The 17012-nt window shown below is 34.5% G+C and overlaps 1 long non-coding RNA gene across 1 annotated transcript; it reads right to left on the bottom strand.

Annotated features, from left to right (window-relative positions):
• Nucleotides 1–12960: 12960 nt before the first annotated feature.
• Nucleotides 12961–15278, bottom strand: LOC128283686 (uncharacterized). Its single transcript, XR_008274090.1, has 3 exons — nucleotides 15102–15278; nucleotides 14144–14185; nucleotides 12961–13268 (listed from the first exon to the last, which is right to left on the bottom strand). It is a non-coding gene; the product is annotated as an uncharacterized LOC128283686 (long non-coding RNA).
• Between the last annotated feature and the right edge of the window lie 1734 nt (nucleotides 15279–17012).

Genomic DNA, 17012 nt, shown 5'->3' with positions numbered 1-17012 from the left:
AGATAGGCATGTTGATAATCTCATTTAGACAATTAGACATAAAAGGGTGGTAATGAGGTTGAAAATTGTTGAATGGCTAGTTGGGTAATGAATGAAGCATTCGCCATATGGGGTAAAAATGGGTCATATGCTCATGAGATAAAATTTTGTGAATTGATGTATTAATGATGATAGTATAGTTGATGTCATGTATATATGTATAAATATTTGGCAAGACGGTTAAACTAGTTAATTTATTGACTAAGCTCAAGAAGCTCGAGGTGGAGAAACAAGCAAAGGCAAAGGAAAGAACATCGAGTAGCCGAGTTGGAACCATTTTGCCCAACACAAGGTAAGTCATTAAGCACATATGTTTGATATTGCTTAAATGATTGTAAAATCTATGCAATTGTATTTAATGGGATGCTATATATATATATATATAAATGAAATTGTATGTGTATGGAGTGATGACAATTGTTGAATGTAAAAGAAATAGTGAAATGTGTAGAAAGTTTGCTTTCGGCACTAAGTGTGCGGGCAATACGTGTGTACGGTGACGAGATTGGCACTAAGTGTGCATGCTGGAAAAATACGGCACTGGGTGTGCGAGCTCGAAGGGTATGGCACTATGTGTGCGGGCTTAAATTGCGTGGCACTAAGTGTGCGAAATCGAGTATTAAGCACGTGTGTGCGTACTCTATATATATGGAGGTGTGTCTCCATCGAGTTGAGTATGGACAGCGGATCGGTAAGTACCTCGAGCTCATGACGAATAGAAAATACGTTCATGCTCGGGGTTGAATTTGGTAAGCCTTAAATCTATGTGATGATTGAAATTGTATGATTGTGGTGGAAATGAGTTAGTGTGTGAAAATGCTTCAAATATCTTGTTGTGTAGAATATGAAATGTGGATGTATGACTTGGTATGAGATTGGACCAAAAGGTCCGAGGAATTATGGTATAGATTCGATATGGATGAGTACCTAACCTCGTTTATTGTTCATGTTGTAGTAACTTTATCAGTGGATTGATGAATGCTTATGACTTACTGAGTTATAAACTCACTCGGTGTTTTCTTGTCACCCATTTTAGGTCTCTCGGACTCGTATTGTTTGCGTGATCGGAACCGTCGTTGAAGTCATCACACCGGCTGAAATATTTTGGTATTGTCTTCGTTGTTGAAGAACATTTGGCATGTATAGGCTATTATATTTTGTTGAACTGTGGGTTGTAAACTTTAAGCCATGTGAAAATGGCCTATGTGGTCGTCGAGTGGGATGCTAGAACCTATAGCCACGAGTCTTAGAAACTTTAATTTTGATAAGGTGGCCATAATTTGTGTCATGTATGATGGATGATTAAGGCCAAGGAAAGATTCATGAAATTGGCATAGTCTACTGCAGTAACTGTTGCGGACAGTAGCAGTGAGGTGAGATTGAAAAATCACTAAAAATAGTATAAGTAGAATTAAATAGTGAATAAATTATGCAATTGAACCTTGATGAATCTAGTTTAATATGGATGGAACGAAACGACCATATGAGCAGTATACTGAGAGATATTAAAGTTCTCGTGAGACAGGGCCAGAACGGTTTCTGGGTCCCCTGTCGTGACTTTGAAAATTTACTATAAATTATCCAGAAAGAATTAGAAGTCATGCCTTATATGTGCAGATTCAATTTTGAGTCTAGTTTCATTAGAAACAAACGGCACCAGTATTAAAGCCCTGTACAGAGATATATTTAAGTTTTAACGCACGAAGGTCAGTGTAGTCGACTCCTGTAACATTGGTGACTTTAACTAATAAACTGTACCAATTGGCCTGACCAAAAATTCTAGAAATAAATCCATGGATAGATATATGAGTCTAAATTCAGGGAAAATTTACGGAATCAGTTTCCGAGTTTTGAAACTCGAGATATGATTTTTAAGGCGACAGTGACGCAGTTAGCTAGCCTGCCTAGAACAGCAATCAGATTTTACAAAGAGAGAAATAAGGGAAGTAAGCCCGGTAACACCACGTGTTCAAATCCGGTGACGGTCACGGGTTTGGGGTGTTACAGCTACGATGCTCTTGTTAGCACTACGGTGCTTCTAATAGCATATGCATGCTCTTGTTTGCATTACGATACCCTGACTGCACATTTGTGCCCGGTTATGTACTCTAGTGCCATGTTTGCACTTCGGTGCTCCTATATGCACTTTCGTGCCCTGTTTATCACCTTGGTGTATCTTGATACTATAACTTGTGTATTTGAACTCTTTTACTATTGTTCTTCGGGCTAATGATTCTTTGATGAAAGAGTATTGTCTGACTTGGCATAGTGATTGAAATGAATAAGATCATGCAGTTATTTGTATTCATCTGTTTTGATTGAGCAAATGTTACATTTCGTTTGATAGCTCTGATGAAATGATATTGAATTGAATGACACGAACGAATTGATGATTATATGAATAGATATGAAATACTTACCTTACAGTTGTGGTGTGTTGTGACAAGAAACTTAGTTAAAATTGTTATTTGGATAGATTTACTTATGAAATGAGGTAAATTAATGTTTTAACACCTATGGTCTTACTAAGCATTTTTAATTCTTAACTGGTTATGTTTTTCCTGTCTTGTAGTTATCTTTTATGGAACGTGAAGATCGGATCAACTTGAAGCTGACACTATCAACTTCTGTCTCGGTAGACCTTTAATCGCTCAAGATTCAGTTTTGTGGCATTATATAGGCTTAATATGTATAAGTGTCATCTTAGTTGGTAATGCTTATGATATGTGTATAACACTTATTCATGATCATAAGATGGTATGTACTTATTCATGATCATAAGATGGTATGTTTATAAGTTTTGCTAAGTGGTTGTGTTATATTGAATGGTGCTAAAATGGTTCTAGCTTGTGGATAACACTTGAAAGATGTTTGCTAGGTGATCAATGTGAAGAAAGGTATAGATGTGAATTTCAGTTGATAACTAAATGAGGTACAATGGTAGGCTAATGAAAGTGGTATAAAATGCTCAAATAGGTGATAATAATACATGTTAAATGGTATTGTAACGCCCCGTACCCGAGACCGTCGCCGGAGTCGAACATGAGGTGTTAACAGACTTAATTCATTACTTAAACAGCTCAAACAATTTATTTTTAAAATTTTCAGTCAAGCTAGCAATCTGCATCACAGTCGCTTAAAAATTCATATCTCAAGTTCCAAAACTCTAAATCTAATTTCGTAAATTTTCCCTGAAACTAGACTCATATATCTATTTACTAATTTTTTTCTATAATTTTTGGTCAGGCCAATTAGTACAGTTTATTAGTTAAATTCTCCCCTGTTTCAGGGTTTGACTACTCTGACCTCTGTGTATTACAAATCAGATATCTCTCTGTACAGAATTTCAATGACTATGAAGTTTGTTTCTATTCAAACTAGACTCAATAAGGAATTTGTACATATAAATAATGACTTCTAATTATATTTGTACAATTTATGATAAAATTTTAAAGTCAGAACAGGGGATCTAGAAATCGCTCTGCCCTATTTCACAAAAATTTAAACATCTCATAAAATATAACTCATATACCTGTTTTGTTCCATCCATATGAAAATAGACTCATAATTCTTCAATTACATATTTTATTCATCATCTAATTGTATCTCTACTATTTTTAGTGATTTTTCAAACTCACGTCACTGCTGCTGTCTGAATCTATTTTATGGTAAATTTTACCTATTTCATGGTTTCCATGGATTAGCTAGCAATTTAGCATACATAACACCAAATATGATCATGATTAGCCATTCCAATGGCTAATCATTACCAAGCATTTCCATACCACTCAATAACCATATCATAAGACCATATATACAAAATGATTATAATGCTATACATGCCATACTCAAAATATACAAGCCATTATGCCAAGATGGTATACGGATAGTGTGAGCGAGCCTCTGACCGTTCCCGATTTCCGAGCTGGCTTGTCAAAACTACAAGGAATGAAAAGGAGGGAGTAAGCATAAATGCTTAATAAGTTCACATGCAAATAGCAAGTAACATAACCATATAAGCAAACATAAAACATCATTTGCATAATCATCACCAAGACATTCATATCACATTTTCATTTATCATCTTACCATATTGTTGTTATATCGATTTTTCAACCCGAGGGTTAAGTACATACCTGTTCAAAGTACCCATTTCACAACACTCACCAATACGTCCCTTTCATCTCTAGTATTCCTCCATTTGAGTAGAACTTTACCCGTTGAACACATCGGAATATAATTCAGATACATGGAAAGTTTGCACATAAGTGCCACATATGTAGCCAAGCTACCATGTAACCCACCCATAAGCGAACTCGGACTCAACTCAACGAGCTTGGGCGTTCGCATCCACAAGTGAACTCGGACTCAACTCAACGAGTTCGGACATTCGCATCCATAAGTGAACTCGGACTCAACTCAACGAGTTCGGATGCCCAAATATCCTAGTGACATGTCACTTGTATCCTAATCCATTCCTAAGGTTCAACGGGACCTTTTTCCCAATCATGTGTCTCAACCATCTTCTACGGAATGCCGATATCGATACTCGGTAGTATTTCACATTTTCCAAGTATATCACACAATTTGACATATTATCAAACAATTATCACGAGTATAATATTTCATAATAATTATCATATCATTTAAATAACATAAAAACATTTAAAATAATAACTATGTTACCAACATTTACATATGAACTTATCTTGTATGCGAAAATGGCTACTTTTACCATTTCGTCCACAACTTGGTATTTTCCCTATTTTAGCCCGAATTTCATTTTTCCTTGCTCTATCATAGGACTCACATTATTCAAATTGACCCAAAATCATATTTTGGAAAAATTACAATTTTGCCCCTAAACTTTTGCATATTTACACTTTTGCCCCAAAGCTTAAAATTAAACTTCAGCCTATTTTCTTATGTTTTATGACATGCTGATCATTTTTCCTTCTATGGCAACATCAAATTCTCACTCTAACATGTACTTATGACTATTAGGTATTTTTACCGATTAAGCCCTTTTGCTTGTTTTCACTTAAAACCGAGTAGTACAAGTTGTCTAACATAATTTAAAACCTCATATTCTATCATAAAACACCAAAATACACAAATTTCACCTATGGGTATTTTTCCAAATATGAACCCTAGGTTGAATTATTGCTAGCATAAGCTTAATCGAGCTAGGGACTCCAAAACGTAAAAATCATTAAAAACGAGGCTAGAACGGACTTACAATCGAGCTTGGAAGCTTGAAAAACCCTAGCCATAGTTTCTCCTTGCTATATTCGGCCATGGGGTTGAGGATGAGCAAAATTGGCTTTTAATTTTGTATTTTAATTCATTTTACCCTAAATGACCAAAATGCCCTTACTACTAAACTTTCCAAAATTCCATCCATGTCCAATTTTTGTCCATAGACTTAGAAATTGGTAAAATTGCTATTTAAGACCTCCTAATTAATATTTCAAAACAATTTCATACTAGAAACTTCTAGAATACAAGTTTTGCAAATTATTCGATTTAGTCCCTAATTTCAATTTAAGCACTTTATGCATAAAATTTCTTCACGAAATTTTCACACAATCATGAAATCATATCATAGACCTTAAAATAATCATAAAATAATTATTTCTATCTCGGATTTTGTGGTCACGAAACCACTATTCCGACTAGGCCCAAAATCAGGATATTACAGGTATGCTTCAAATGCATGAATCGTAACAGTTTGATTTTCAGTGGTGTCAAAAAAAATGGTTTAGGGCCACCAAATAATAATATTTATGGGTCAAATATGATTTTAGAAAGATTTTTAAATTAGTAATTTGTGTTTCATAAAGATTTATTCAGTTAAATGGTTTTAGAAAATGAGGTGTCGGGACCTTGATTCTATAAATCGAGTTGTAAATATTTTTATAAATATTTACGGAGTGTCTTTAGGGTGGTATTAAAGTTTCGTTAAGAAATTTTAACGTTTCGATTGTTAATTGATTAAAAAGGACCAACTGAAAAAAAAGTGCATTCCTGGGACTCTGTTCCGATAAATCGAATTTGTAAATATTTATTAAAAATATTTACGAAGTTAGTTGTGTAGTTAATTAGGTTTTGGTTAAGTGAAATTTGCTTGAATTAAAAATAATTAGGTAAAAGGATTAAATTACAATAGAGGTGAAAATTTAATTATAAATTAAAGAAAAGTTAAAGGGACTAAAAAGGCAATTATGCCATTCTTTATAGTTGAGGCGGCATACATATAAAAATATCAAAGATTTTATGATTAAAATATATATACATGTTTACAATATTATTATATATTATATATATATATTATATAAATAGGTAAAGAAACATAAGAAACATAATGAAATTGAAATGAAACAGAGAAGAAACAGGGGAGAAAGAAAAAAAGAAAAAGAAAAAGAAAAAGGAAAATTTAGGGTTTCAAGGTTCAAAGTTAATTTGGTAAGTCAATTTAATCCATTTTCTTGTAATTTTTAAGTTTTTAGAAACCTAGAACAATATACTATTGGATTTATGTTGAAAATTTAAAAGTTGGTGGATTTTTGGATATTGTTTATGTTGAATTAATTGATGAATTGGGGGTTAAATTGATATAATTTCAAGTTAGAATTGGGTAAAGGATTTTATTGTAAAGTAAATTATAAGTTTTGAGTAATAAGGACTAAATTGAGAAAATTTTAAAATTAGGGATTTATGGTGAAATTAGAAAGTTAAATTAGTTTAAAGTGGGAATGAAATGAAAATATGGAATTAGTTTTGAGAATAAAAGTTAGTCTCGATTCAGGGACTAAATTAGAATTTAGGTAAATATTGAGTAAAAATTGAAATATTTAATGTGAGATTGAATTGTGTTGTATTGATGATTTTTAATTGTTTTAGTTCCGTAGCTAGCATCGTACCGGAATTCTCGACTAAAAAGGGGAAAAATATAGTCGACAAGGAATAGTTTGGAATTCTTGGTTTATATTTCTATAATCCGAATCTAATTATTAATTGTTGTACTTTGATTAAATGTTATGGCAAATGATTGAGGTGAGAATTATTGTGTTTTACAAATGAAATGGATTATTTTGGTATGTGATGAAATTATATTGGTTGAATTAATTTGGAATATATATATTATGAATATATATGTGTAAATGTGGAATTGTGCAAATATGATAATTGGATTATTTTTTATATGTATGAAATTCAGTTTTAATGATCAAGTAGACAGAATTTAGAACTACTGGGATATTAATGGCATGCTATTAAGGAACTCTAGCGCGCTCTCTGATAATTAGCATGTTAGTGCTCTCCAATTACTAGCACATTAGTGCTCTCTGTTTAGCACATTCGTGTTTTCTGTATAGCACTTCAGTGCTCTCTGTTCATTAGTGCATAATAATGCACGTCTGTATTTGTTCTGTATATCCGGTGTGTTCTATAAAATCTACTTTGGGCTAAGAATATGAGATAGTGAACTGAAAATAGAATGTGAAATATGTTGTAAATACATGGAATACACGAGTTATATATTCATGAATTGAATGTGAAATGGATAGTACCCTTATTTAAATGATACGTGAATAAATTATGAAAAAACTGTAACACCCCGTACCCGAGACCGTCGCCGGGGTCGAACACGAGGGGTTAACAGACTTCGTTCACTTAATTTCACCGTTCATAAAAAAAAATTTCCAGACAGCTGGCTAACTGTGTCACTGTCACCTTAAAAATCATATCTTGAGTTCTACAACTCGAAAATCAGTTTTGTGATTTTTTCCCTAAAACTAGACTCATATATCCATCTACAAATTTTTTTCTAGAATTTTTGGTTGGGCCAATTAGTACAATTTATTAGTTAAAGTCTCCCCTGTTCCAGGGTGCGACTACACTGACCTTCCTGCATTACGACCTGGATATCTCCCTGTACAGGGCTTCAATACTGATTCCGTTTATTTCTATAGAAACTAGACTCAAAAAGGAATCTATAAATGTATGGCATGACTTCTAAATGTCTCGGGTTAATTTATAATGAATTTTCAAAGTCGGAACATGGAATCCAGAAACCGTTCTGGCCCTACTTCACGAAAACCCAAATATCTCTTAACATACAACTCATATGACCGTTTCGTTTCTTCCATATGAAAATAGATTCATCAAGGTTCATTTACATAATTTATTCAATATTTAATTCCATTCCTACTATTTCTAGTGATTTTTCACATCCACATTGCTGCTGCTGTCAGCATCTGCCTTTAAGGTAGACTTTACCTATTTCATAGTTTCCATGATTCAATTAGCCCTTTTTGCATACATAGCACAAGGTATAATCATGATTAACCATTCCAATGGCTAATCGTTTCCAACATTTCCATACCTCTTAGTGATCAACATAAAACGATTATAGTGCTATGCTAAAACGATATAAGCCATTTTCGCATGGCTATCCAAAGTTTTACATACCAAAGTTCAAACAAACATAATAGCCTATACATGCCGAAATGTTCTCTTAGACCATCTAAGAAGAAGAGACCAAAAAGTTGCTAGTCGGTGTGATGACTTCGATGACGGTCCCGAATACGCAAAAAGTTGAGTCCAAGAAACCTAAAATAGGTGACAAGCAAACACCGAATGAGTATATAACTCAGTAAGTCATAAGCAATGCACTACCAACCATTAATAACATTATCACAAGAGGAAACAAAATGGAACGAGGCTAATTTCTCCATTCAAACCGAACTATACCATAGTTCCTTAGACCTTTCGATTCAATCTCATACCAAGTTACACATTCACATTCCATATACAAATCAATAGGATATTTGAGGCATTTTTATACACTATTTTGTTTTCGTTACAATCATACAACTACATGACCTTTCACTTATTCCACGATAATTCTTATGTACGTGACTTCAATTAAAATTGTCACATAGGTTCAAAACTTACCAAGCTCAACTCCAAATATAAACATAGCGCCTATTAGCCATGAACTCAAGGTACTTACCCGACCACTGTCCGTGGTCAACTCAATAATGTCGCACACTCGGTGTCAATAGTGATTCAAAAGCATATAGTGAGTCCGCACACTCAGTGCTATATAATCAACTCGCACACTTAGTGCTATTGATCCAACTCGCACACTTAGTGCTGTACAAATTTTAAACCCGCACACTTAGTGCCATTCTCATGATCACAAATGTTTATACCCGCACACTTAGTGCCGAAATCAACAACTCAATACATCTCACCTCTTTTCTTTTCATTCAATACTTTCATCACCACATAAATACATGTATATAAATTTATCATTCCTTTTGGCATAATTACATAGACATTATGTCTATTTAAATCAATACAAAATATATGCTTAGTGACCTACCTTGTGTTAGGTAAAATAGTTCCAAGTCGGCTACTCGATGACCTTCGTCTTTCCCATGCTTGATTCTCCTTCTTTAACTCCTTGAGCTTAATCAATAAATCAACTAGTTTAACCATCTTGCTAAACATTCATAATTCAATTACACATGCATATGTATGTTTGTATATTCAGCAACCATCCTCACTAATTACCCATTTAGTCGATTATACACATAATTAAAGGTAACATCACGAACGGGCATACTTATGTATATTTATACATATATATATACACTTCCAAATGGGCATCACAATTAGATTTAACACCACCTTCAAACTCAATGAGATGGCCGAATGTATGTATATATATACAATGTCAACTATAACATCTTTTAAACACCTAATTTCATCTCATGAACACTTAATCAAATTTTCCTAATCTAGCATATATTTTCACATCTATTTGTATCATCATGTAAATTCACATATAACTACATTTCTTAAGTTCTACATCTTAATGCCCATTATAGCCACTCCCATGGTCTAAATCTAACAATCGGCAACACCTACCTTTTCACTATGTTTGCCGAATACTCATTCTCTTCTTAGTCCTAAATTCGGCACTTCCAACAAATTAGCTTAACAATTCCAACTTTCATGCTAACATCCCAAGCAACTTAACACATCCATATAACTAACATGTTAATAGCTTCAAGGTATCAACTAAAATTTTTAAGCTTCTTTGTCAAATCCCAATTCTCCAACAACCCCAAATCCAACCATGGGATAGATAGAATTCAAACTAACAACTAAAACATGCATGAATCTCATGGACAACATCAAACATACCTTGGTCTAGCAACTACCATGGCTGATTTTCTCAAGCTCTTCCCCCTTCTTCTTAGGACATTCGGCCAAGCAAAGAAATGAAAGGATGGACACTTTTTTTCTTTTCTTTGTTTTCATCCTATTCCTTTTCATTATTTTATTCTTTCTAACATAACAACTAACTAAACATGTTTGCAACATGTTTCCACTCTTAGAATGGCCGGCCATCATGCTTAACTTTTGGGTAAATTGACATGCAAACCCATCATTTTCACATTATGCATTAATAGCCCACTTTACAATTGCCTAGCACATTTCTAGATTTTCTCACATAAGTCCTATTTGATAAAATTCACTTACAGTTAACAAAATCCAAACGTGAAATTTTCACACATGTATATGTACATATATTGAGCATCAACTATAACGGTCAATTATTTTTATGTCTCGGTTTAGTGGTCCCGAAACCACTTTCCGACTAGGGTCAATTTAAGGCTGTCACAAAAACTATTATATATAGCAAGCGATGAAAATTGAGTATTGTATGGTTTTAAATGTTCAATTGTGCTTAACATTTTATTATACATATTTTATTGTTAATTTTTTAAATATTCGGATTATAGAAATACCACTGAGTTTTTACTCAGCGTATGGTTTGTTCCCGTGCGCAGGTTAAGTTAAAGTCAGATCGTTGAATCAACATCCAAAGCTGATCCCGAACTCATTGTGGTGATGAACATTTCTTTTGGTAATGACATGTAATTAAGATGTTATGTATGTCATTTTACAAAATAATTGTAAACAATGTTAATGATGACATTGGTTACTTTATGCATAAATATATGTATGTTATATTGTGATTAAGGAATAATATGTTTAAGTTGTTAGTTAAGTGAATATTAAATAAGGGACGATTTGATTAAATTATGATGTGAATGTTAAATAATTATTTAATGTTTGTATTTGTATCGAAATGGCTGGTAATGCTCCGTAACCTGGTTCCAGCGAAGGATACTGGTTGAGGATGTTACATGAATGGTAAGGAATGGTACAAACCTATTTGAATGATTTATCATGCTCGTATAATCTTGTTATGAAAAGGTGCCATTAAGGCATATTGGTTAGAAAACTAGGAAATATTTATATATGATATGTTTTGAGATGAATTGAAAATAATATCATGGATGAACAAGACTTATTATTTAAATGTTGATTGCTTAGGTCATTAAGCTTTTAAAAAAAGAAAGACCTATGTCTTATGAATGAATGGCCTTAAGAATGGTTAGTTGCATGTTTGATATAGTTTTTGTATAGGTTGTGTTTCCATTTATGTAGCATATGAATCATAGGCTTGCTAGATATATGATGAACACTTAAAATGGAAAATATTTGTCCCACACGACTTAGCATATGGGTGTATGCCTCACACGGGTTAGCCACACACCCATGTAGATACTATAGGTTTAGTAATATTTGAATCACATGATCAAAATTAGTTACATGGCCTAAACACACAGTTGTGTGACATATGCACACACAGGCACAACCTTTCACACGACAATGTGACCCCTATTGTACACTTTTGCCTATTCTTTTTTGAAATGTTTCAAATTAGTCATTGATTATTTCCAGGTTGATTTTAGAGTTTACGTCAGCTTGATTGGGACCCAAATTAGTTTGTTAATCATGTTTTGCATAAATTATGAAATGAGAAATTAATTTTGAAGTCAGAATTGCATGTGATGATATATGTTTTGTGATGCCCCAAACCCAGCCGAAAGGACTGACCCGAATCCAGAACATCAGATTGCCACTTATGTGATTCTTCTTACTGGTCATCCAAACACACCAGAAACCAACCATCACACCATGTTTAATCAAGTATTTCTAGTCATGCAAGGCTAAATCATGCTTCGATTAACACAAATTAACAATTTAAGAACATGGGTAAAATTGTCATTTTGCATGTCATTGGTGAAAAACACATAAATCATAAAATTAATCCAACAAGTGTCTTGAGAATTTTATTTTAAACCATTTGTGAAAATTTTAGCTTATAAAGACATTTAAAACTCAGTTTCAAAACCAAATTTTAAAGACTAAAACGTAAATTTTACAAAATATCCATATAAACCATTTTAATAAATTGAAGTTAACACATTGAAATTTAAGGTTTAAATCCATGTCATGTAAATTTTCAAAGCATTTTGTGGTGTTTAAGGCCTCTAATTTTATTGTGTAAAAATTAGGACTAATTTGCAACAATTTTAAAATATTCCCAGAATACTTTAAAAACCTTATCACAACCACGTGCTTTTCACTTCGTGACATCGAGCCGTTGTCGTGACATCCTATAGGGCTTGTCGTGACATCGACTGGAAGAATTGTAGAAAAATTTCAACACTTACTGTAGCACCCCAAACCCGGCCCAGAAGTTATGGCCGGATCCGGCATGGCACATCAAAAACGTTAAAAAAAAAATTTCCATTCTAAGTCTAGAAAATCGTACTTGATGTTTAAAAGATTAATTCATTAAGGGTTCAAGTGAAAGGAAGCTGTGCACCAGGTAGGAAACCGAAAAAGAGGTGGTGAGTCTATCAGACTGCTTAAGTACCAAGCTCCCTTCGGATCTAATCCTAGACATGCATACTGCCATTGCCACACCTTAACGTCATAGATATTTCTAGGAAACCGATTTGATTAAGTCATTTTTAGGAAAAGTGATTAATTTTGGAAAATACTTTCATTGCGGAAGCTTTGCTTGTTGTCGTGTTATTTTGAAATCAACTGTTGTTTTTGAAAACGCGCCCTAAAGCTATCCAATTTCAACAGTTAAAATAAGTATTACCTATCTTAGTAATACATATTAAAAACCATCAAAAATAAATAAGCGGCCTTATTACATTTTAAAGCCCAAAACCTCAAACGTAATTAAAAGAATGTCCAGTTCACCAGAAGAAAATCAAACTTTCAGAACGGGTGGCCACTTTGAATTCCCTCACAGCTCCAAGCCCACTATGGTTGGGGATTACCTGCGTGGATAAAAATAAAAGGGAAGATTTTGGGGAAACTCAGTGTGTAAAATAACCCAACCATAGTCTAAATCAGCTCAACGCACGTAAATGAATAAGTTGGCCTTAGCCTGAATGTAATTGAGAATAAAGCCCATAGGCCCATAGCGTAACGTAATGTATATTACATGTTTATGCGTAAACCCAACCATATCCAACCGTATACACCCCGTACCAACCTTACACCGTGTGGGAGACAACTCGACCCACCCAACCGCTACACACCACGTAATTTGCAGCATGGCTACGAGCAGATAATGTGACAGAGTCACCAGATATGAATAATCGTGGCGAGCCACCGAATCAGATATATGTGGCGAGCCACCAGATCGATATTTGTGGCATAGCCACCGTAACGCTTTCTCTATAATATAACCCATGTCCCTATGCAACAGATATATAATCATGGCATACATCATACAGAATCAGATCGTCATGCTTTTCAGTCAAAATTAACCCTAGGGGTATAACGGTAATTTTGCACCTTGGGGGTATAACAGTAATTTTCCATATATAAGGGTATTATAGTAATTTATCTACTTTTAGGGTTTTCATGCATATCCTAACTATTTACGTACTATCAGAACACTTACCGCACATACTTACTGAATTGGGCCCGTTGGCCCATGAACCCAATCTTTGGCCCATTAAGCCCAAATTATCAAAATGTACGAAATCGCGCGTACTGCAGTTTATTACTTTAGATTACCAAATATACAAACCCAACTATCTTACGAGCATTCGCACACTCGCAAATTTCCAAAATACTGACTTTTCGGCATTTCGGCTTTTCGACTTTTGCCAATCTAGTCTATGAGAGGGTGTCAGTTACACACTTGTTTGCGACGATATGCTGACGAGATCCACACACGAACCGCCTACAATTGGATTACTAACACGTTAATCTAACTATTCAAATACAAACTACGTATTAACCCCTTACAATATTCGGCCAACCACACCTACAGATCATAGTAAGCTTATAAGAAATCAATAAGCAACTCATTAACAAATTTTTGTCAATGTTTACCACATAATCATAATTTCACTGCAAGCTGTCTTCCTGAGCAACAGTCACTAAATTATTTATAACTAGAGCTACGAAACTCCAAATCAAGTGCCGTTAATTTTCTCTGAAAATAGACTCATATATCTTCTATCCATAAAATTTTCAGAATTTTTTGTTTAGCCAATCAATACCAGATTTTTCTCAAAGTTTCCCATGTTTCACTGTTTGACTAATCTGACCACCCTTCATTACGAATCAAATTTCTCATTGTACAGAATTCAAAATATGCTCTTGTTTATTTCATTAGAAACTAGACTCAATAAGCTTTAATTACATAATTTATGCAGCTTCTAACTCATCTTCCACAATTTATGGTGATTTTCCAAAGTCACGTTACTGCTGCTGTCCCAAGCAGATTTATTACCAAATCACTCTTTCGCACCTAACTTGCATGCTTGTTATTTAAACATGTATATCACCAATCAGTCACCACATATCTATGATTTTACTTAAGTATAATCTCCATTTCATCATTTTAAAGCACAACATGTTATCTGATTTTTCCCTTTAACATCTAAGGCACATGCATGCTTATTTGTTTGGCTCAACTTCACCTATCTTCCATTTTTCATCAAAAGAACATGAAACAACAACCATTTCCTTCATTTTAATTCATGACTAAATGCTCACAACACAACTAAAAATCAAAATATACTTCAAGAGTTAAGGTAGAATCAAGAAGAACTCATGAACCTCAAAATAGAAGCAAGGTACCAAGAACTTACCTTCAATTTTCCTCCTCCTAATGACCAAATACTCAAGAGCTTTCTCCTCTCCTTTCTCTTCTCTAACTTTCAGCTATGATGAACAAAGATGGACAAAACTTTGTTCTTTTCACCCCTTTTTCTTTTAATAAAACTTCATATTTCATCCATTTAATTCTTTAATACAAAAGACATGAAATTCTTATCATGAAACATTTACCTAACCCATTATCATGAAACATTTACCTAACCCATTATCATGGAACATTTACCTAACCTATTATCAATTTGTACCATAAATTATGGATATCAAGTGTACATTTTGTCTACAACAACATGATGGCTGGCCACTTCATGTAAAATGGGAGGTTTGTCATGCAAATCCTCCTATTTTGCACTCCTATTTATTTGGCCACTTCAATTTAGCCTATAGCATTTTAAACATTTTCACATAGGTTCTATTTCATAATTTCACCCCTTTTTGTTATGGAACAAAATTAACTAAAATTGCCGGGTTCTATCTTAAGCTTGGGCTTTCTAGAGGCCCACTAACATAATTAAATCTATGCCAACATTCACAGATTCCCAAAATTGGGCGTTACAACTCTACCCCTTAAAGAAATTTCGTCTCGAAATTTACCTAATCCAAACAGATGAGGGTATTGTCTGTGCATCGTCTCTTCCGCTCCCAAACTCGAAGTTTCCTTCCTTAACTTGTTGAAAACGAGCGACGAGACTCATCGTTCAACTGTTTTTCCTTAATCTGATCCACCCAGTTGGCCTCACTTGCAACTCACCAATGACTTCTATCATCATCTGAGACTCAGACGAGCAAACATTGCTCTCGGATCGAATCTGACTCTATGACTTAGAGCATCGGCTACCACATTAGCCTTGTTTGGGTGATACTCGATCGAACAGTCATAATCCTTAAGCAACTCAATCCATCTCCTTTGTCTAAGGTTCAGCTCCTTCTGAGTCAACAAATACTTAAGACTCTTATGGTCAGTGTATATAATACACCTTTCTCCGTACAAGTAATGTCTCCAAATCTTAAGTGCAAATATCACTGCTGCCAACTCTAAATCATGAGTCAAATAGTTTCCCTCATGAGGCTTAAGCTATCGTGATGCATATGCAACCACCTTACTCTCTTGCATTAACATGCAGCCCAAACCTACGTGTGATGCGCCACCAGACACACTAAAATCCTTCCTGCATCTCTACCGAATTAACACAGTGCTTCAATGAACTTTCTTCAACTTCTCAAAAGCTTCCTGCGCTTCTCACCCATACAAACGGTACTCCTTTCCTTATGAGTTTTTTCGAGGTGCGCCACCACAGAAAAACCTTCCACAAACCTTCTGTAGTATCCTGCCAGTCCTAGAAAACTCCGTATTTCTGACATTGACCTAGGCGGTGTTCACTCCAAAATCGCTTCAATTTTCTGAGGGTCCACCTTAATCCCTTCAGCAGAGACCACATGTCCTAAGAAGGTTACTTTCCTCAACCAAAATTCACACTTGCTGAACTTCGCAAAGAGTTCCTTCTCCCTTAATACTTACAGCACTATACGGAGATGCTCATCATGTTTCATTTCAGTTTCAGAATATACCAGGATATCGTCAATAAAGACAACTACGAACTGATCTAAAAATGGTTGGAACACACGATTCATCAGATCCATAAACGCTGTAGGAGCATTCGTTAATCCAAATGGCATAACCAGAAACTCGTAATGACCATACTGAGTCCTGAATGTCATCTTTTGGATATTTGCCTCCTTGACCCTTAACTGGTGATATCCAGATCGAAGGTCGATCTTGGAAAATACAGAAGCTCCTCTAAGCTGGTCGAATAGATCGTCAATCCTTGGCAGTGGATACTTATTCTTAATCGCCAGTTTGTTCAACTGGCGATAATCAATGCACA

This window comes from Gossypium arboreum, chromosome 11 (assembly GCF_025698485.1).
Source record: "Gossypium arboreum isolate Shixiya-1 chromosome 11, ASM2569848v2, whole genome shotgun sequence".
Classification (NCBI taxonomy): domain Eukaryota; kingdom Viridiplantae; phylum Streptophyta; class Magnoliopsida; order Malvales; family Malvaceae; genus Gossypium; species Gossypium arboreum.
This window is presented reverse-complemented; position numbering and strand designations above follow the sequence as displayed.